Below are 22631 nucleotides of genomic sequence, written 5' to 3'. Positions count from 1 at the left end.
CACGTTTTCTGATATTTACACCGTAGTTAACAACAGTTGACTGTCTTTAATGAGTAAATGAATCATTCACACGTGTCAAATGATTCATTAAAAAATGTAATCATTCGGGAATGAAACAAGTGACTTCCATTATGCGAGTGATTGATTTATTTACTTGATCATTTAGTTTACAGGTCACTCATTCAGGGATGTAGGAGACTTGTAACTGCTAGAGGGTATGAATATGTACATATATATTATTTATTTATATTTTTTTTTCCTGAAAAATACCAATGAATACTTTTTTTGAGCATTGAAAATGTTATTTGAAGTTCTGGTTAAGGAATCCAAGTTTTTTTTTTTTTTTTTATTGATTTTTTTAAACAATAATGGTTATGAAAGTGTGATTTTTTTTTTTCTTCATGCTTCTGTCTAATCAAATGAGGATAAAATAACACTTGTAGTGGTCGGGGAAAGGCCTTGAAAAGTCAAACCTCTCTTGTCTGTCTCCCGCGCTTCTCTCAGCACATTACCGAATAACTTCTCTTTCTACAAAAGCCCGAAAATCCACTTAAGTTTCATTTACTGATATCCTGTTTCTTCGCCTTTGCGCTATTAAAGATTTATTCCCCTCCATAACCCAGCGAGATCCTCACTTTTCCCCATTATACCCTATAACGGTGTGTGCGATGTCGTTCCTCTTGTGGATGAGGGTCTAAAAGCACTGTGAGAGAAGCTTTATGCTGTTATTTATTTTTTTAAACAGCCATGCAAAGAGGAGAGGAGCTTCCTCTGTCCATTTCCAATGGCTCCTGCGGGTCTGGTTTGCTCTACTGTGAAAACATGATTACAAGGCATTTCTCCTTTTTATAACATGGTCAATAAAATCCTAAATAATTATTGCAACAATTATACACTTGAATTGTTGGGCCCCATGCTGATGCAACACTTTTGAACGCTAATGAATTATTGGTAATCCGAATGCAGATGATATATGCATTTTCTCAAACTCTGTCCATTATTCTGTTTTTTTTTTTTTTTTTAAATAGCATTTTCCCCAGGAGTCCACTTGTAATGTTAAGCTTTCTGGCACCAAAAGTTTGAATTCCTCTTTTGCTCGTCAATCACCCACCAGTCCTCTGACCCTGTATATTAAACGGGCTATTTTGCTTATCGCACCTTTTAGGATTTTTGTTTTATGACTAACGGTGGGTAAATATTGAATATGTGCCGATGCGAATCATGGTCAGACATGCAATAAATGAATAGTTCACCCCGAAATGAAAAATCACCCAGTCAGTCATTTGCTCGCTCTCATGTTGCTCCAAACCTTTATGAGCGTCTTCTGTTTAACACGCACTGTTGACGGCAGCCATTTACTTCCATAGTATAGTTTTTCATACTATGTTGGCCATCTGGCAACTGTTGAGTTACCAACAGCATTTAAATATCTTTCTTTATGTTTTACATCCCCGATCCTACCCAATACCTACACTTAACCACCTTACAACATTTTTTTGTGATTATTATTATTTAAACTTGCAATGCAATAAGCAGCAAATTAGGAAAAGTCGTAGTTAATAGTAAATAAGTGCGCTCTGTTCTAAAGTGTTACCATAGAAACTTATGGTTGAGCTTATGGTTGTGATAATAAAAAATATTTCTAAAAATAAGTTTTGCAGTATAGTTTTCATGAAAGCTTTTTTGCATTTAGTCTCGCATTGCTTCCTTTTTTGGTGATTTTAAAAATTAATATTAATAGTATTTTTAAGTTGGTTTTTTTGTACTATAATATTGTAGCTTAGGTATCAGTGAGCGATTTTTTTTTTGTTTTATTGTCTCAGCTTTTTATTTTTAAATCATGTTTGCGCTACACCTTTGTTGTTTATTTTTTTACATTAATTTTATATTAATTTACGTTTGACAAAATGCCTCTCTCCTTCTGTTTATTCATCCTGAAATAGGCTTTATTTAGTTGAAAGCCTGGCTATGCGACATTTATACGACGCTTATCTTTTTATTGCATTGATAGCATGTCTTTTCTCCGTCCGTTATTACACTAAACGTGAAACGAAAGCTTTCTGTTCGTTTTTAGAGCCACGTATATCGCATAGCCCACCTTAAATATTGTTTTAAAGCAGCTTTAAAGAGGATTGTTCCTCGCAGCCCCCCCGGAGCAAGCTAAAGGCGGCGATGAGTAGAAAGATCACGAATAAAAGAATGAAAAAACATCACAAGTGATCAGATATTTTCCTTCGCGATGCTGTGCGCTGTTTCTAACGAAACCCAGCTGTCAATAAAATGAATTTTTATGCTTTCCAGTTATTCTTTAGGAAGCAGTTCCTTCTGCGCTTTTTTTTTTTCCCCTCTCTGAAACAGGATTTTGAAAGTTACTGGACTACGGTATAAATTTAGGGTCAATACCGTGGTACCGGAGGCATGCATCAAACTGAATTTTGCTATCGATCCGACCCTACTGCTGTATTCTGCTCTTCGCTTAGTCTCTAATGCCACGTACAACTTGGCAGAGAAAGCTCACCAGCCTTTTTTGCAGCGGGAGAGACGGAGAGAAAGGTCTCTTCTATCAGTTGACATAACCAGCAGACAGATGATCATTTTGTCTTAAAGGTCACGGAACGTACTAAACGGCAGCAAGCAGTATTATTGGAGCAGCCCGTCGTATTTTATACACACTCGCCCACTGGGTCTTCAGCTGTATTTTATGGCGTATATAGCTGTCTTCCATTTAGTGAGGCTGTTTCCGTCTTCATTTTCTCTCGCTCTCCTTCTCTCTTTTTAATGAAACTCTTCTCGTTCCTCACGCTGTTTACTATTGTTCTCCATTCAAGCCGTTTGAGTCGTGACCCGCTGTTGGACTCGGTGCTCGTTAAGGTTGACACAGGCACCGGGTCTTTTGGTTCATTACATCTGTGACCCATGAGCAGGTTTGAGCGGTGTAGCTCATTAAAGACAACGGTTCGCGCTCACGCACCACCTCCTCTCCTCCGCGGTTTGCTCTTCTCGCCTGGAAACTTTTCACGGCGGGCAGTCTGTTCTTTGCTCGCTCTTTCACTCCTGCTTTTGTCGGAAAGCCCATTAGCTGAGATGTCTTGGTGGTGCTGAAGCCAGCGAGGATTTCGGATGGGTTGCTGAGTTAAGGTAAATTAAAACCACCTGCACAAAACCCCAGACCTGCAATTATGCTTGGTGCATGTGTGTTTAAAAAAAAAGGCAGTTGATCACTATTATGGGTTTATAATAATGCTGTATAATAATAAATTGCTGTCTATATGTGTGTGTATGTGTATACACACACACACACACACACACACACACACATATATATATATATATATATATATATATATATATATATATATATATATATATATAGCTTTTTATCAATTTTAATTTGTTTTTATTTGGTTATATATTTTCATATTAATTTTAAATTATGTTTTTTTATAATGGCTTGTCATTTTTTATATTTTCCTTTTTGAATATTTAATATTGCATTTTAGCTTTATCGTATTTCAGAATTAGTTTTTGTAATTTTACTTCAAGCTAAACTTTAAACTTCAAGTAGTTGCCAAAGAAACATTTAATTTTCACATTTTTTAAAAGTTTCTTTATTTTACGTTGTAATATTTTTTTATATTTTATAATTTTTTTACATTTTATTATTTTTGCTTTTTTTAACAATTAGGCTTTTTTAATATTTGCTTTATTTATAAGCATATTTATTTCATTTTATTTATTATTTTATTTTGTTTTGTTTTAGTTTTTGTTTTAGGTATTTAAAACAATATCAATCATTTATTTATTTACTTTTTCATTACCATGTATAACTTGCCAGTAAAAGCTCACCAGTATTTTTCGCAGTGTTATAAGTTGACATAACCAGCAGACAGATGAACTGTCACGAAGACATCCTTGCTGAAATGATCGTTCGTTAAGTTGCGTCCTAATCTAGCTTCCCGAGCTGCGATTAGAAAAGAACAATTTCCATTGATTAGACCTGAAGTGTCACATCTCTCTCTCTCTCTGGAGACATGATTATGATTATCCTGCGGATGCTGCAGTCCACGCATGGAGCCCAAAGCTCCTGTGAGAGCGATGTAAGTGAGAGGTTGCTGAGATCAGGGAGATAGACGCCGTCCTGGTTATAGATCTGCGGTTTAGAAGTGTTGAGACACTGGTTCTAATTGCAGTGGAAGTGTGATTTCACTTTGCTGAGGTAGGGGAGAGAACAGAAGGTATTTGGAGGTAAAAAAATTACTTTAGTGTAAAGGCACAAAAAATTAATGTAAGTTTAGTGCCCGTTCTCCCGCTAGCAAATTCTTTATGCGAAGAGATTTGGAGAAATTCAGTGTTACATCAGCATTACATAACACAGTGAATGGGTGCCGTCAGAATAAGAGTCCAAACGGCTGTCCAGACATCACAATCAAAACTGATCCAGTCCGTCAGTTATCATCTTGTGAAGTCAAAAGCTGCATGTTTGTAAGAAAGAAGTTCACTTTAAACTGTTGATTCCAGCTAAAATAGTGCTGCGTAACCCATAACACCCAGAAATCCCATGTCGTCTTCTCACTCGTCTGTTGTCTTGTTATTAAGGCGATAAGTATTTAAAGTTGATTCTGCTGGTAAGGATAGAGTTGAAGTAATCTTTTCGGCATGCATGCATGCGCACACACACACACACACACACACACACACACACACACACACACACACACACACACACACACACATATATACACACATCAGTTCCAGCATTGCTAACTTGACAGCATGTTGTTACTTTAGCAACTCTGTTTCACCATTGAAATGCCACAAAGCCTTTAATTTACATAATAAATAATAGTTTAGCATTCAGATCATTCTGATTACAGAATCAAATGCAACAATATGAAATATCTGGATTCATGCTGAATGTAGGATACATGAGCGCAAAGCTCCATTTCACAAACAGTTGAGTGAGCAAGTTTACTCCTTTCTATTCTCTCCATCTATGTGAGAGACGTGTTCAGAATCAGCACATGATCTCTGTCTGTAGGAGCATTCGCTGTTCTTCAGCTGCTGGTTCTCAAACAGCGTTGCATTGCTGTGGGCGGCCCCTTCTGGATTGCGGGGAATTGCCTGTATTCATCGTAAGGAGCGATGCACCAAACCAAGGTTCGGTATGAATACACGTATCTTGCCAGGCGATATGTAAGGATCTACATATATATATTTATGCATATATTATTACGTGCCAGAGCACTTTGATGCATCATGCACCGGATGTTGTGAATGGGCTCAGAACAGACAGACTTTGTGGTGTATCAGAGCTAAAAACAGTATGCACCTTTTTTTTTACTTTTTTACGCTCATTACTGCACGTTTTGCCGCTGTTTCAAAGAAATATGTGCACTGACTGGCGCTAGAACACATTACGTTGATATAGGTATGTATTGCGGCGGTAAAGAATTGAAATATCCATGGACTGTTGCTAAAAGTTAATGCTCGTGTCATATGCCCTACACCGAATCCAATCCTAAACCTACCTGATAGCGTTAACAAATGTAAAACCGATATAAAAAGCCATTTGTTGATACAACCGTGTCATTATTTTACACAGATTTGATCAAACCGTAGTTACACCGGATTCGAACCAGAGCTCTTGGCCTCTCAAGCACACTTCACGAGCTACCAAACAAACCTACCGTCTATGAAAAACCATAGATATGAAGCTGGATATTATGATGCTAACATTCAAAAGCATCAGTTTTCAAATATCCCAGCATATTATTAGTCATAACACGATATTCGTAAGTAGTTTTATTAATCGAAAGATGCCAGAGCATTACTGCCACTAGTGTTCATGTCTTTTGGAAACTGCAGTGATATACACTTGTTAGTATGTATTTTGTGTCTCGCTGAAAGTAGACCGAGGTACATTTACGCCATGAGACCAGTTAGTAAAAAATTCTATAAATACTGTTCATTTTCTCGCACAGACCGTTTCTTGCTTTGTGTCTTAAGACCTCAACGTATCATCACAAGCTGCAGGGCATCTGTGTGTTTTTTTCACTCTTGACAGCCATTATATAGAGGTTTAGGTTAAAAATCTTAAAAAAAAAGTGACCTGCATCTATGAGGGGTAGGCGGATGAACATCAGATTTTCATTTTTGGGTGAACTATACCTTTAACTAAAAACAACTGGCCAAAAAACTGTTTGTCGTCAAACCCTATGCGCCGTCGCTGCTGCGGTGGGTAATATATTGGACGTTGGGTGTGTGTAGTCACTTGTTTAGTTTGCGAGATGGTAGTTATATCAAATGTTCTCTGTGTTAGATGCTGTTGGAAACAGGAGATGGCAGTGATAGGAGACGGAGAAAGTTTATGTGTGTGTGTTGTCTTTGTTCTCCCTCCAGTAGAATCAGATAAGGGTTTCAGAGAGGAGATACAAAAGCCATTCGAGCTCATTTTACACATCCAGACACATGAGCCCAATCCACAGCGAGACACAAACACTCAGGAAGATTGAGTGTCCGGCCTCAGCCGAAGAACGGATCAAAGAATCAGTCCCGCATCTCAGACCGAGAGAAGGAAACGAGGGCCAGACGGATGAGCGTGAACCTTGTTTTGTGGCTGTGAGAGATTGAGGGGGAAAAGAAGGATGAAAAAGTGAAAAAAAAAATGACGAATCAGCTCCACGGGTGAACTCATTATGAGAAATCAACGAGGCACAAAAATGCTCTTTTATCAAACTCTGACGCCTATAAACAGGACAACAACCCACTGGGATAATGCTGTAATGAGAGGTGTGTGTGAGTGAGAGAGTGTTTATGTTGCACCCTAATAGTCTGTTCTTTGAAAAATAACACTTAGAGTCCACCGACGGGGTGCCACAGTCCCTTTAAAACACAATGTAGTCTGATCCGATAAAGAATGGATGGAGCTTTTTTTGTATTTTTAGCTGTATGGATTATTAGTCATTGTTTTCAATGCACAGCGTAGATGAAAAGCTCTTTTGAGATGGGGTATTCAGTAGATTTGTAAAGAAAATTCAGGTCAATGTAATAAGTCTCGTTGATTTAGATTATTTATGTAGATGTGTATCCATGCATGCAGCATAAAGCCCACCAAGAACGATAATTATAAAGATAACTATATTAGCGTCCACACCAGAGAACAGTATCGTTTGGTTATTCGAAGCACATTCGTGCATAATTCTCAAGCTTGTGACAGCAGGAGGGATCTGATTGGCTGTCGTTAATCAGCTGGACTAATCAATACAGAAAGTGATTCTAATGATATCGTTTCTCTGTGTTTTTATCGTTATAGTTGTGGCGTGGACGCTGCTGTTCTTTAATACTGAGAACGATTATTAGAACTATATGTTTATTGTCATCTTTATAGTCATCATGGTTGGTTGGTGTAAACGAGCTTTAACAATACGATTTAAAAGTTTAGGGTCCCAAAAGGTCTATTTCGAATATATTAAAAATACGATTTTCAGCAAAGATTCCTGTATCACGTTTTCCAGCCCAACACCGATAGTAACAATTAATGTTTCTTAAGCAGCAAATTAGAATATTAGAACGATTTATGAGGGATCATGTGAAAATTCAGCCCACATTCTGGAATGGCTGTGTGATTCGTCTCCTACACTATAACGCGTTTCACATTGCCATTGTCTTCACAGAAACTGCTCTTGCTGAAAATTTCAGATTGTTTGCATCATTTGCAGTCCTTCCGTGGATGTAAACCAGATCGACAAAAACCTGAAACAAAACCGTACTCGTGCTCCGACTGATTGTGCAAATGCACTACTGTTTCAAAGCAGAACGAAGTTTGAGTACAAACGCTTTTTAGATCATGCCACCAAACCTGCTACGCTGACTTTATTAAGACCGACTGCGTCCCGAGTTTCCGATACCCCACCAAACCCCAACATCTTCAGGAAAGTGTTTTCAGGCTGTTGACTTTGGTAAGATTTCCCACATTCGTCTGTGCTTTCGCGGTAGGGGAGTGCAGGCACCTCCAGAACGCGCACAGCTGCAGCTCTAGCAGGACTTCCATTTCCTCGTGTGTAGCAAGAAGACGTTCAACCGGAATCCCAGCGGCGTCCATCAAACAAACCTCACTGTCGTTCGGCAAATATTACCCAAGCTGTTTATCCAGGCTTTCCCCGCCTAGAATAAACAAGCACTGATTAATTAATGACAAACACACACAGAGATGAGATGCAAACAAACACGCGCATGCATATCCACAGAATTAACAGACGTGCACCCGCTCACGGGGCGGCTTTGCACTTGTGTAGTTTAGATCGGCGCACTGCTCTCCTGTCTTGGTCTAATTTAAATCGGCGTACTTCGAAACAGCTGGGTACAGCTCGGTCTAACACAAATAACAAACACCCATCCCCACAGACGGCTGAATTATCATATTTATGGTGTCTTGTGACCCCGTGAGCTCTGTAATAAAGTGCCTTGATTCTGATCGGATGGGCGTTTGATACACAGATGATATGTAAGTGTGTGTGGAGATTTGAGAAGAAAGGAAACACACCGGGGTTTTGGATTTGCATGCGCGTATGTGCTTGTATGCATTGCGCCGCTCAGAGAAAGCAGCATATCAATGTCTGTCTCGAAACTCTTGAAAATAAAGGTTGCAAAAAGGGAGTTTTCACAGCAAGAACTGTTTTTGCTTCCCAAAAGAGCCTTTCAGTGAACATTTTTTTTTAAGGATTTTTTTTTCGTGTTCGAGCAATGTTTAAATATAACTTCTTTCCACTATAAACAACCCTTTTTGGACCGGAAAGATTCCACACGTTTAAAAAAAAAGGTTCTTGGTTAGTATTGATTATAGTTTCGTGAAGAATGTTTATCTGCCGCGAAACCTTTCCATTTCACAAAATGTTTTTTATGGTGGAAAAAAGTTTCTTTAAATTGTTCATGTTCAAGGAACTTAAACATCCATGGAACCTTTCAAATGCAGAAAAGGTTCTTTATAGTTGAAAAAGTTTCTTTTAGGAAAGTTAGGAACCGTTCACTTAATGGTTCTTTGAGGAACCAAACTTAGTTGTTCTACGGCATCACTGCAAAAATACAGTTTTGCCATTTTAATTTTTAAAAGCGCAAAGATGTTAAAGGTTCTTTAGTGAACCAGCGATGCCAGTAAAGAACCTTCATTTTTAAGAATCTTCATTTTTAGATTTATTAGGGGTTCTAAAGAACCCTTCAGAGAACAGTTCTTGGTCAGTAACTTGGTGTACGCAAGATATTATTCCATGATAAACTCATCCACGAAACTATCCCATTACACAAAAAGTTTTTTTATAGTGGTAAAATGCTCTTCTCGCCAAGAATAAATGCTTTTTTTGAGAACTGTTCACTGAAGGAACCAAAAAATGGTTGTTCAGTGTTAAAGATTATTTACTCAACCATCAAAGCCAATAAAGAAGCTTTTACACGAGCGTAGAAGAACCTTTTTAATGAGCAGTTAAATAACAATTTTAAAGAATGCTGTTCCACAATAAAAAACCTTTTGTGAATTGGAAATGTTCTACTCATGTTAAAGTTAGTTTTTATTATTTTTTGGAACCGTCAATGCCATTAAAGAAACCTTTTAGAGTGTAGGGATGAAGGATATTTTCTCACGACAGACAGAGGATCAGTGACTAGAACTCAAACATACTGATTTAAACTCTGAGAGTGTAATATTTATTGTTGTGTTTAATAAATACTGATAGTTTTACCTGTATCGGGAAAGTCTAGCACTGGGCTTTAAGCAGGACGCATGCTATTAAACAGTGACATTACCAACCCAACTGACTGTATGTCACTGTCTAGAGCGTTTCCGATATGGCTGCCACCCAGCTGTGACAGGAAGGACGATCCATCAGCGAAAAAGCGCTCTGTCTTTGTGAGGCAGTATTGAGTGAGAGCGCAGTTGGATGAGATTCTCTGCCTACCTCGTCTGAGCTATTGATTCGCCTCAGGTGAATTTATGGTGACATTCCTGTAGTTTGCACAAAGGGAAAAGCGTTGTTGTCTTTGTGGAAATCAATCACCAATCTGAAACAGCTCATCAATAGGCAAGAGTGACCTGTTGGGCTTGGATTTCAGGAAGTCAGAAGTTTAAAAGTGTACACACAGACATTTTTTAAAAGAACCAAACTTGGCATTTTTTTTTAGCTTTGATGTCCCATTTGTTTTTCTTTTGGGAATGCCAACCCCACTGCCAATTAAAACCTGATTTAAGACTGTACTGAGGTGGCATTGCAAGATCTCACATTCAGTCTGAATCTGTTTAAAGAGGTTCAGTTCACTTTTAGTGTTTATGCATGTCACAAGTCATTCAAATCGCTCCAAGATTCACACGCAACTGTTATAGTCACTATAGATCCAACATCTGTCCCTGAAATACTACCACGGCATGCTAGTGGATTTTAAAGTGGATCAAACTCTACAGCTTTGCAGAATTCCACTAAAAGCATTGTATTGATGCATGGCTTGGATTACACTTATTTGAGCTTTTAGGTTAAAATGATTACATTGCCTCCCATGGTCCCTAGTACACATGTCATTTTTTCCCAGAATATATTGGAATTCAGTACGCATTTTTAAAAACGCACGATTGACCAATCAGAATGAAGTATTCCAGAGAGCCACATTATCAGTGAAATGTTTGTTTAATGAAAGTAGTGCTCCATCTGAGTTCTCCTGAGCAGACTGGTTTTGTCAGATGGTGTGTTCCTTTGAGTTGTTAATGTTCCCGGAATGTCATGGTTTACTTTGTAGATGAGAGTGCAGTAGTTGGCATGACGCATTTGTGCCGTCTGTTATCAACTCGTGAGATTCTATCACCACCTGAAGTTTTTTTTATTCCATTGTAAGAGAAACGCTCTATTTTTATCGAGGCACATTTTGAAAAAAGACTCTTATTGTATGTAAGGGCTTCATTTCTTTGCAAAAAATACAGTAATATTAAGTAACACTATTACAATGTAAAATAACTGTTTGAATGTATTTTTAAAGCTTTGTTTTCAGCATTATTACTCCACATGATCCTTCAGAAAAAAAGGCTTTACAGCCTGAAGATAGTACTCCATTGGCGTAGCTTGACTTTTGAACTTGGGGGTGCCAAATTAAGCCAGTTGAGTTGGTCAGTCAAACTTTAAATAGATTTAAGGTAGATTTTAAGTAAATCAACGAGTGAATTACTCACTGCTTTAACACAGATACATGTTAGACATTATACAAATTAGGTTAAATGCACAAAAACAGGCACACAAACACTTAGTAGCATTAAATCTTACCGAAAATGGCCAATTCAGCAGTTTTTATTTTGAAATGTATTTCTAGAAAGCATTATTCATGAACAAATATTTAGCAAAATCTTTCAATTGTTAATCATAAAAAAATGATAAGCAATTTCCGCCTATGTAGCACTCTTCACTGAAACCTTGTTTTTAGTATTTTCTTTTTTTCGTAATCAATTTTTTGATTATTTCTGTCATTACCCACACACTCGATCTGTAATGACTTCTTATTTATTTATTTCATCACTGATTTCAGTGGCACTTGGGCTTGGAAAATTTTTCTACGACTGAAATGAATTTTCTTATTTCACATCTCCAGAGTTTGGCGCTTCTCAGCCGGTTTTGCTCCGGGATCCAGATTTTGCATTAGTCACAGAGAATGATCTAACAAAATACCATAACTGATTATTGCACAAAATTGAGAGAAAAAAAAGACATATATTTAATAGACCACAAACTTGACTCTGCTTATTCAAAAAGGTCAAAGTTGGTTAACTAGCCTATTCCTTTTTCTAGTCTAACGTTGTTAAATGTTACATTTTATTATTGGCATTAAGCATCATATTCCTTATTGTCACCGAGCCTATCAGAACCTGCGACCTGTTTTTTGGGCCACAACCCAGCAGCTGTGAACCGCTGCCTTATGTTTCACAGATACTGTGTGTTAAAATAAGAGGATATAAAACAGAGGGCCAGAGAGATAAATGGGACATAAAACCTGCGATGTTCCAGTGCTGTTCTTTAAACACATTACTCGCTTGGCAGGCGCTTTGCCTCACAGTTAGGAAGCTGCTCCAGCGAGGCCTGTGGGTTTAGCTCCCTAGATTGGCAGGAAAAAAAAAAAACGACGAGAGGGAATCAGGCTGCCCTGAGCCATCCTACAGTGATTGAGCCTTGTGAGAGCGATACGGTACTTAAAACGTGACCATTCACGCTTCAAAAGTAAGATTTATGCTTGTAAACATGCAGCATGAAGGATCAAGATGATGAATGAGATTGGTGTACTGCTACGCGATAAATCTTCCCCCCTCTTTTTTCATCACTGCTGACGAGTTTGGTTGATGACTATTGTGGTTAACTGAAACTAAAACCATGAAAACATGGGTTGCTTGAAATAAAGTTAACGTTAACTGACAATAAAATATACATTCGTTTTCAGATGCTGCCAAAGCAACATTTCAAAACTGAAATAAATGATTGAAACATATATACATAAAAAATCTGATAAAAATAACAAAAACTCTACAAAATTACTTATACTACATAAAAATGAAATGTATGTATATATATATATATATATATATATATATATATATATATATATATATATATATATATATATATATATATATATATTTACATTTTGCCCGCATTCTCCACCATTTTCACCCAGCGTAATACAATGGATTTTATATATATGAGCCTACGCACTAAAGCTATGTAGATAGAAAAGCTTTTTAGTGTTTGCCACAGACGTCTCAGCCGTTTTTAGCCTTTAGATTAACCTTCATCACACAGTCAGTCCTACCTCAGACTTATTTCAGTGGTTCTAAATATATAATCGGAGCTTCCTTAGCAGTCTCGCATAAAAAGTGGGCGTCTTAAGCTGTAATTCATATCATTTAGTTAATTCAATTTAACATATGAGATTTACAGCCACCCCAGTCTCTGGGCAAACACTCAAAAAAACCAACATATGCCATATATCTATCTATCTATCTATCTATCTATCTATCTATCTATATATATATATATATATATATATATATATATATATATATATATATATATATATATATATATATATATATATATATATATAGATAGATAGATAGATAGATAGATATATGGCATACATATATCACAGAAAAAGCACAAACAGTACTGCTACTTTTGACAACTTGATATGTTGCATGATTATCATATCAATTTATCGTGGTATTTACATGGTTTTCCAAGGTAAAAATGCTAGTGATGCACCGATCATAATGATTTTTCATGGCGGATACCGATTTTTTTCAAGCAAACCGGCCTATTACGATACATTTTTATTAGGCAGCAAACAGGACAAAAACAAAAAAACATTAACTAACTATTTGAAATGAACGCAGTAAGTAGACCTACATTCAATACAAACATAAATGGTACTGACATCAGAATTTAGCTTTTGTTTTTAATTGGGGTTAAAAAATAATTAAAGTTTAAACTGTAACCCTGTGGAATTAAAGGCAACAACCGCCAAACCACACCATCGACACACATTTAACAGTCCAAATAAAGATGCTGCCTAATCAGCATTCAGCATTAGTCTGCGTTTTAAATTCGGTGTGAAGAAAGGAGGTCTTTACCAGTGAAATGAAATAAAACAAAAGTATGCAATAAACAAATTATTCCAAAATGTTAAATCGAATAATGTTTAGTGCAACAAGTAGCTTCAGCAGGTGCTTTTTAATTCAAATTAAATCAATCAAATTTTAAGGTAGAAATTAAAATCATCCTGTACATAACCGACATTTACTTCTGGCTTTTCGAAAGTGCATGCAAGTTTTTCTTTACAAAAAGAAGCATCTTGGTATCCGTTTTTCTGTGTTTGTTATGCACAAATTACATGTTTGCAAATGATTACAATGTAGTGCGCATGTGGGCGCATTTGAAAGAAATTGACCTCCAGTGAGCCCCTAATAAACACCTTTGTAGATACGCTCTATATCAAATACACTATTACTAAAACCCTCTTTTATCGATCTTCAAGATGCTTAAACGGTTCTGTTTGAATATTCAGTGTCCGTTTGCTGTTAAACTAGTTGAAGTATTGGGTTTACGTGAATCATAACAGATGAATCTCTGCTCAAATCAGAGACCGTCTCATAGTTTTCATCATGACTCATGCTCGAATATGTTTAGACAGATTGACTAAATGAACGCAGCGATCGAAGGCTATATTGCGTTGCGTCCAAAGCGAGAGCCTGTTGTATCAACAGTCCTAACATCGCTTGGCTTGACACTGAGACTTCCTCTCAATTCGCGTCAATTCACTATAGACCCGTGTAATGAAACTGAAAGGTTGAGAATCTCTTTTTGTGTTCATTGTCAGAAATAAATCCAACCGATTTCACTGAAAGATTAGTGCTAGTTTGATGGTTCAGATCGGCAGTGACAGCTCTGTTGTGCCGTCGCGGTCGGCTTGTTTCTTGAACAGACTTTTCTTGTAATAACAGGATCGGGGCCACATCTGAGCCGCATAAATCATTTGCCTGCAGGTTCGGAGGCTGGATGAGTCTAAAGTTTCTGTCGTTACTGAAAACTGTTTGCATCTTTCACCAAGCGCCATCTTGATTAATTACTTTTCCGCTAATGCCGTTGTTGTATTACAAATTTATAAAAGGTTAAACACAGACGCCAATATAACAGTATATGCTGAATGTGTATTGTGATTTACATTCTAAGAGCAGGAAGCCCAAGCTCCGAGACAGTTATCTTTTGTCTTTCAGTTCTTGAACATCTGGTAGGTGTCCTAAATCAAGTGTGAATGCTAATCCTAAGGTACAACTGTGCCTTTTGTTTCACCTATGCATTTGAATGACACCTGGATGCTAAATAGATCAAGGATCGGGAAAGTTCCTGTTCTGGGCTAAGTTCTGATCGCATTTGCATACTCTTGTTTTACTGGTCTCCACCTCTGTGTACTCCTCCCCTTTGAAACATATATACTTCAACCTAACATGTTTCGGTTAGATTTGTTTCTTGGAGATTTCTTGAAGATTTTCTTGGAGATTGCTTGACGATTTTCTTAAAGATTTCTTGAAGACTTCTTGCAGATGACTACAGCAACGAAATAAAAACGAACTCCTGCTTTACCAAGAATCTCCTGGTCTCTTCTTAAAAGAAGCTAAAAAAAGTTTCAACACCGTCTTGGCGTATAAAGGCTGTATGTAAGGTGTATTTAAAGTGCCCCTGTTATGGATTTTTGAAAATGAGTTTTCTCGAAATGAATGAAAACACCCTGTGAAGTTTTAAATCTGAATGTTCACTGTGTGTAAAGTTATTGTCTCAAAAGAAAGAGTCGACTCTGAAGGAATGAAACGAGTCATTTATTCACGCAGAACGCGTTTTTCCATCCCAATGCGTGACTTTTTTCTTTGTGAACACACTTGACGGATGTCAAGATGCCATGTAACGAATTTTAATATCAATGTCAGTGGACCAATCAGAAGAACTTGGAGGCGGGGCAAGCATTGTGAGCTTCTGTTTATAGTAAAAAGTCGGCATGACAACTCTTTTATTGAAATTTTTTAATTTCTTTCTTTCTTTTTTTTCCCCTGCACCAATTACAGCAGATTAGTTTCATGCAAAGAAGGGGTTTGGAAAAATGAATCGTTTGGGAAGTAACGTAAAAATAAATTCATATTATAAGACATTTAAATAGTTTTTAGTCTCCCAAAACCAAAATATGAACATTTCTTTACCCATAATAAGGGAACTTTAAGAACTTGTTTTATATATTTTACTTGATTTTATTTTCAGGGTTTTTCTCTATATAAATTTTTTTTTACGGATTTGTTTGTTTGTTTATTTTTACATTTCAGATATATATATATATATATATATATATATATATATATATATATATATATATATATATATATATATATCTTTAGATTTAGTGAACATTAAAAACACACAAAATTTGACAACTTTTTTACAAATGGGTCACAAAAAAGCAATTTTGTTGTTATTTTCTTTGGTTGTCTACCGCACAGTTTGTGGTACCTTTTTAGTGAAGTTGAATCAGACTTTTTGGCAGATTATGCTGTGTATTGTAGGTGGGTATTAACCACACGTCTGTTTATAGCAGTTTTCGGTGATTTTCCTTTTGACTGCCAGCTCCGCACAGGAGACATGTCAGGAAACCCAGCAGGAGAAATAACTGTCAGTTCATGGGTATTGACTGTAGATCTGATGATAAAAGATATTAAAAAAATCCTATTTTGGTTCCAATCTTCTGAAAGCAAATATCTCTGTGGGTTTCCTAATATCATGCAGAATAAATATTTCAGTTTGTTCTTGTCTGATTTGGAGAGTATTGCTAGAGTACTTTTTTGGGGGGGCTTTGTTCTAATACATTGTAATCTACCTTTTTACATACACAATATTTGCACAATAAAAATACATAAATAGTGGGCAAAATGGGGTATTTTAAATCGGATTTATCTATTTTGGAGTGCCTTCTCTTCTTTTGTATCTAATTAGTATGCAGTGAGTTTGGTGTATATATGTAATCTTTAATAAACACAAAGTTCAGAATAGCAGACTATAAATAGTTTTGTAGCAATGCACACTTTTTGCTGTCGCTTTTATTCAGTTACGCATATTAACTATACCGCCTATATATTAAAACAGCATCAGGAGACATTTAACACCTCAAAATGTTGCCTACGTCACTAGGTTTTGAAACAGAGCCGTAGATTTCCATCAAACACAAACGCGCCTGAGGCTCATAGACAGCTTAAAACAAGCCGCTGTGTGTAAGCGAGTTAAATAGCAAGCACTCTTATTTGACAGTGTGATGTCGAGATGGTTTTACACCACTAATATGACACTTCAATTTACTATCTGCCAGTCTGTGTGAATCATGACAATGACACGCACTCACAAACATTCACAGACTCGCTTTGAATTTCAATGCATCTCTTTTTGAAAGTCATTTTTTAGGAGAGCGGTAGTGGTGACATATCTCTCAATGAAATGGGATATTACATGAGAAACAATAAGGCGAGATTAGATTTTTATATTAATCAGGACTTGATTGGATTGTGGAAACGAGTCGAAACGAATGCGTTTGCTGTAAACTGCGTTGGCTGGTTCACAGTTAGAAACATGCTTTCAAGTGAATAGGGTCACTTCATGTACATTTACATTTACATTTAGTCATTTTGCAGACGCTTTTATCCAAAGCGACTTACACATGTCTCCACACTTAGGGGTTGTCGAGTCCTTCTGAGTGTGTGTGTGTGTGTGTTTCTGCGCACCTCTTCAGTCACCAGCGTGTGGTCAATAAGGACGTCTCTGCATCAGCCCAGCTGGCTGGATGATCCAGCTTTTCATCTCAATATCCCGCTCTCCTCCGGCTCCTCCAGGGATCTCAGCACAATGCCTCATTATCCGGAGAGAGATCATCCGCTGCCTGGGTACATGTCGCCTCTCACCAGCTCCAGTCAGGGTTAGGAAAGGAGATCTCTCTCTCTCCAAATTAAACATGGCTCCCGTAATGTAAGATCTCCAATAAAAGATGCCGAGCTAAGCAGCTTCCACGGGATTTGGGCTGAAATCAGTTAATTACTTTGTGATATGGCAAATCTTAAGCCTGTGTAATTGGAGGCCCCCGCAGCAGACAGAAAGAGAGACCGATAGAGCCGCAGGTTAGGCTTTTTACAGCGTGGCACAATGCCGGCACACAGAGGCATATTGTCCAGGTCCGTCTTTGTTCCAGACACACACACACAGGCTCTGTTCCAGTCTCTGGATGTCAATACGAGCAGCTGTCTTCTAAGGCAACGTCCGACCTGAAATGCACATGGTGTAAAATGCCGCTTAAGTTGAGCTAAAGAAGCCCGATTGATAATACAAAGCTTTGAAGTTATTGTTGGTTTAGAAAATGTGATATGGATGTTAAACAGCTTTGGAGATTTTTGCCTTTCAGTACTCAAGTAATCACCGGCTAAACTTGCATGCCTTTTATATTACATTGAATAGCTGTCGTGGGTTGTTGCCTAGATGGCTGAGTCAAGACTTGCCTTACTGTAAACACAGAAGTGCTTAAGATTTGATTCATAATTCATATCAGTAGAATTTAGCGCAGAGCTAGTAATACGTTACTGTAATAAGATTTATATGATATACAATCACTTTATTAACAACTTGTCTGTAGTGTCAGAGGGATGTTGATGTAGTCTTACAGTGTATCATTTATATTAAAATATTTGTACTGAAACTTGTTGTCGATGTTGAAAGTTAACTTGTTTTTAATATTACATTATCCATTGTCCAAACCGCTTGTCCTCTGTAATGCTACAGGCATGTAGAAGTGCTGTATTATATTCATTTTGTTGAAATATTATATTAAACATTTGAATTTCTCTATTTTTGTTCACCAACTTACAATAACAAATAGCAAGCCAACCAGTGAAATGTCGATTTTAAACAGAAGAATGTTGTTTAATTAGTTAAATTATGAAACTATTTAATACTATAACTGAAAAGCTATAAATACACATATGAACTATTTCATAATATAATAAGATCACTGCAGTGCATTCTGGGATATATTGTTTCTTTCACATGTTGCCTTAGAAATATTATCACAGTTGAATTTTAAATTACCACATCATTGAAATGATTGCATTGCTGTATAATTACAGTTTTTGAGCGCTGTGAGGAATACCAGAGAGATCGGACAGTTAGGAATGATAATAAAAGCACGTGATGCATCTTTTCATGTAATGCTTTTCTCAGGAAAAGAACATTTTGTATAATTTGTATCTTCAGTGCTGTAGAATCAAGCGGGCAAGACGCTAAAGTATCTTTTTATGCAATGTGCCAGGCCGCTCTCGCTAGGTTTTGGAACAGAGCTACAGTCACTTTCCTTTTATCCCCGTTGATCTTGTCATTGGCAGAGTTCCTGCTCGTGTCTCGCTGGTGTCCCTGGTCGGTGGTGGCTTCCAGGGAATTGAGTGCATGCTGTGTGTGTGAGCGTGTGTGTGTGTGTGTTCACGCTCCAGTACAGCAGTCCTGACAGGATCCATGTCTCAGCACCTCTGTGCTAATTTAACTGCTCATAGATGCAGAGCGGGGGAACAGGGGCCCACAGGTGAGCCCGGTTCATATTAAAAAAAGGAAAAAATCTGTCATTTCTTTCCTGACTCTAATAGATTAGACGAGATGAACCCAAAAAGGAATTTGAGCGTTCTTGGAACGGCGCTGTGACTCCGGCTCGCTTTGCCGTATCGCATGTCCTTGCCTCTTCAATCCTTACTTTTAAGCGTAGTGCATTTTTACAAAAGATAAGCTCTACACTAAAAGCACTGTATGCGGACAGGCGACCATAAGATTGGAAAGGATCCAGTTTCAAAAACATCCTCTTTCATTAATTTTTTTTTTTGGCAGCAGCCTCTGAACTCTGCACTCTTTCATTGGAGCGATACACTTTTCTACCTTGAATTTTAGGTGGTATATCTGAATTCCAATGATTGTTGTAACTTTGCATGTCTATTCAAATGCACCGTGTTTTATCTATTTATATAGGCAGGCAAAAGCTTTTCTAAACCTAGAATGAATTTCTTGCAGTCTACAACCTACATATGCAGCGTTTTTCTAAGGCCACATCCTGTCACCTACGTAGTACAGTCATGTCCTACATAGGTGACATGAGTGTACAAAGCAAATCATCACACATATATATATATATATATATATATATATATATATATATATATTACATTTTGCCCGCATTCTCCACCATTTTCACCCAGCTTAATACAATGGATTTTGGGATTTATTTGTCTAAATAATACTGTAAATCAAAATATATATCTTAAAAGGTTTGTGTTGCACAAGATAGAAAGCCTTAAGACTTTTTGCAATATTGTCTTCAATGTAGATGCGACTGATATAACATTGCACAGATGTTGCATGACTTCCCCTGTGAGCCATTGGCCTACGATCACTGCCAAAACCTTTTAATATGTCATGTTTTTAGAGTCACTAAGAGGTTATCTGAGCCTAGTTTGAGACTAAGGAGCAGGAGAAAGCTAGAGTGATATAAGCCGTTATAAACTGTTGACAAATGTAATTTTTGAAGTCTGATAGCCAAAATTATTCAGCTTAGGTCCCAGGTCCCATGCCCTCATCGATTTGATCCCCTGATCTCTAGCCACCCTTGCGTTGACCAGATGTCAAATCCCATCTTGCCTAGCGTTTCCCCCCTCTTTCTGCGGTCTCGCAGAGTAATGGCCCGTGTAGGCAGTGTGGCAGAAGAGGAAACAAAAATAAAAATATATGAAAACAATACTGCCATCGCTCCTCATAATTAGTGGGCAGCCGATCAATGCCTGACGGGATGGTCTAGCCTTTCGAATGATTTTTTTGCTGCTTTGTTAGTGCTAGATATGCAATCGTGATCACTGAACAGTAAGAAGAGACTTCATGGTCCTCTTCCAAAACCTTAATGAGTAATTCCTTAATGGATACTTTCGCCTTGCTTTCCGGGAAAAATGTCTAAACATTCAAGGTGAACTTTGAGATGATACGTATTCATATAATGTGTGTTAAAAGCATTATATGAATAAATATATATCATATTGTTTAGAACCCATCTAACAAACTTTAGTGTTGTTTCTGCTTAAAAAAAGTTTAAAATTTAAATTTAAAATTTAAAATTTAAAATTTAAATTTAAAAATACTTATTTAACTCTAAACAATCAACATTTTTTAGCAGACATATCAAATTACAATTCAACTTAGAATTAATAAGTTACAAATCATTTTTTTGGGCCATTTTTTAAGACCCACTTCTTGAATCAAGCATGTTTTTTTTTTTTTTTACTGTACAAATAAACGCAGCCTTGATTTGCAGAAAAAAATTATTTTAAAACATTAGACAATGTTACAGATTTCACTTTGAACACTCTATGAATGTTATAATAGATGCCCTTTGTTGTAATTAGTAATATCATTATTATTGTCTTACGCTTTTATAATATTTTCCGGAACAGTAAAATTACAAAACCAACTTTTATGAACGTTGATGTTGCGAGTTATTTTTTTTTTTTTTCTTCTCTCAGCTTTTATTTTGCCAGAACCCCACAGGAAGCCCTCTGTGCTTCTTTTTGTTGACAGCAGCAGATATATAAATGATTCTCCTTATTGGATTTTGGGAAATTTGTTTGTCGCACATACCGCAATGCCACATACCTTGTAAAAATTCATAAAATGTTACTAAGCAACTGATGACCGGTACCTTTTCAGCGAAATTTCTTCACACTTTGGACTTTGAACCCTGGCTAACAAGATTTCAGTGCATGCATAGAAGGCAAAGCTTATTTGCAGTTTGTTTAATTGTTTAGGGATATTTATCGATTTTTAAACATCATATAGTAACCTGCAGCAACCTCCCCTTCTTCTCCTTGTCAAAGACATACGAAGCAGTACTAAACAGTTTCTCGCTCTCGCTTATAATGATTTTAGTGTATTTAAATGCTTTCAAACCGCCGTCATATTTGTTGCATTCATGCATGCCGCTGTCTAATTGCATCACGTCATTATTTTGTACAAGTCTTCTTGCTTATTCGACCGAATATTTGTATTTTTTCCTATTTATGGCCGAATAATTTCATTTGCTGAACATTTGGTGCATGCCTACTTTAAGGTGTGCCATTTGTCATTTTTTGCTTCTGTGGGTCTGTGTACCATTTTGGCCATATTTTATGAAGGCAGTAGCAGCAAGGCAGCTCACGAGGTTTTAAACAGAGCTCATATAATTATAAAAGAGGTCGGTGTCTGTGGCTGCTACCAGTGTAAGAACATTTCATGTTGGCTTCTCTCAGATTTCACCTTCGCTCTTTTACTCTCATCTTTCTTTCTCGTCTTTCCTCATTCTTCATCCATCCGTTCATTAGTCCCTCTTCTAATCTCCCCGCTGGTGTCAGTAACCTTCATGTTCAGCTATTCATCAAAACCACAGCAGAAGCAGAGGTGAGCTACGACACAGGTGGAGTGTCAGGTTAATTTTTATAACAACTTGCCTTTTTTCCGGGGCTGCTGATAATCTCATGCCTGTCGACATGCGGATGCATTAATGGCTTTTGCCTCGTGTTAAGCGTGCGACGGAGCAGTAACATCTTGAAGTTAGAGACAACACGGATGCTCCGACTTTCAAAAAAACACTCTTTGCTCTAGGCAAAGTCACACAGCTCTCACTCTGCACCGCTCGCATACTCCGGCTGATAACATATGAGCAAAGAGAGTCCCTGAGATTGGAATAAAAGAAATGAATGAGTAATCGCCGATGAGTTCGTTATTTATTTTAATATCTCTCAGGATTTTATGAAAAAAAAGAAAAAAGTACAGTGGCAAAGGGCTTACGGTTTGTAATATATATTAAGCCTTCTTTATTTTGTTTCTTGCTATTTAATTTTTGTATCAATCGTTCATCAAGATTGCTGAATATTAATCTGGATTGTTTATTGTTTTAGATTCTCAACTTGGTTTTTGATATCATGTGTAGCTGAACCATTATGTTATATTAATGGGATGTTTTATTTAGATGAGACAAAAGCT

General features: G+C 37.1%; 1 protein-coding gene across 3 annotated transcripts in view; it reads left to right on the top strand.

The window, feature by feature from the left end:
• Positions 1 to 22631, top strand: part of khdrbs3 (KH domain containing, RNA binding, signal transduction associated 3) — a 110026-nt gene that overhangs the window by 9464 nt on the left and 77931 nt on the right. The gene's annotated exons all lie outside the window — the stretch shown is intronic.

This window comes from Puntigrus tetrazona, chromosome 19 (genome assembly GCF_018831695.1).
Source record: "Puntigrus tetrazona isolate hp1 chromosome 19, ASM1883169v1, whole genome shotgun sequence".
Classification (NCBI taxonomy): domain Eukaryota; kingdom Metazoa; phylum Chordata; class Actinopteri; order Cypriniformes; family Cyprinidae; genus Puntigrus; species Puntigrus tetrazona.
This window is presented reverse-complemented; position numbering and strand designations above follow the sequence as displayed.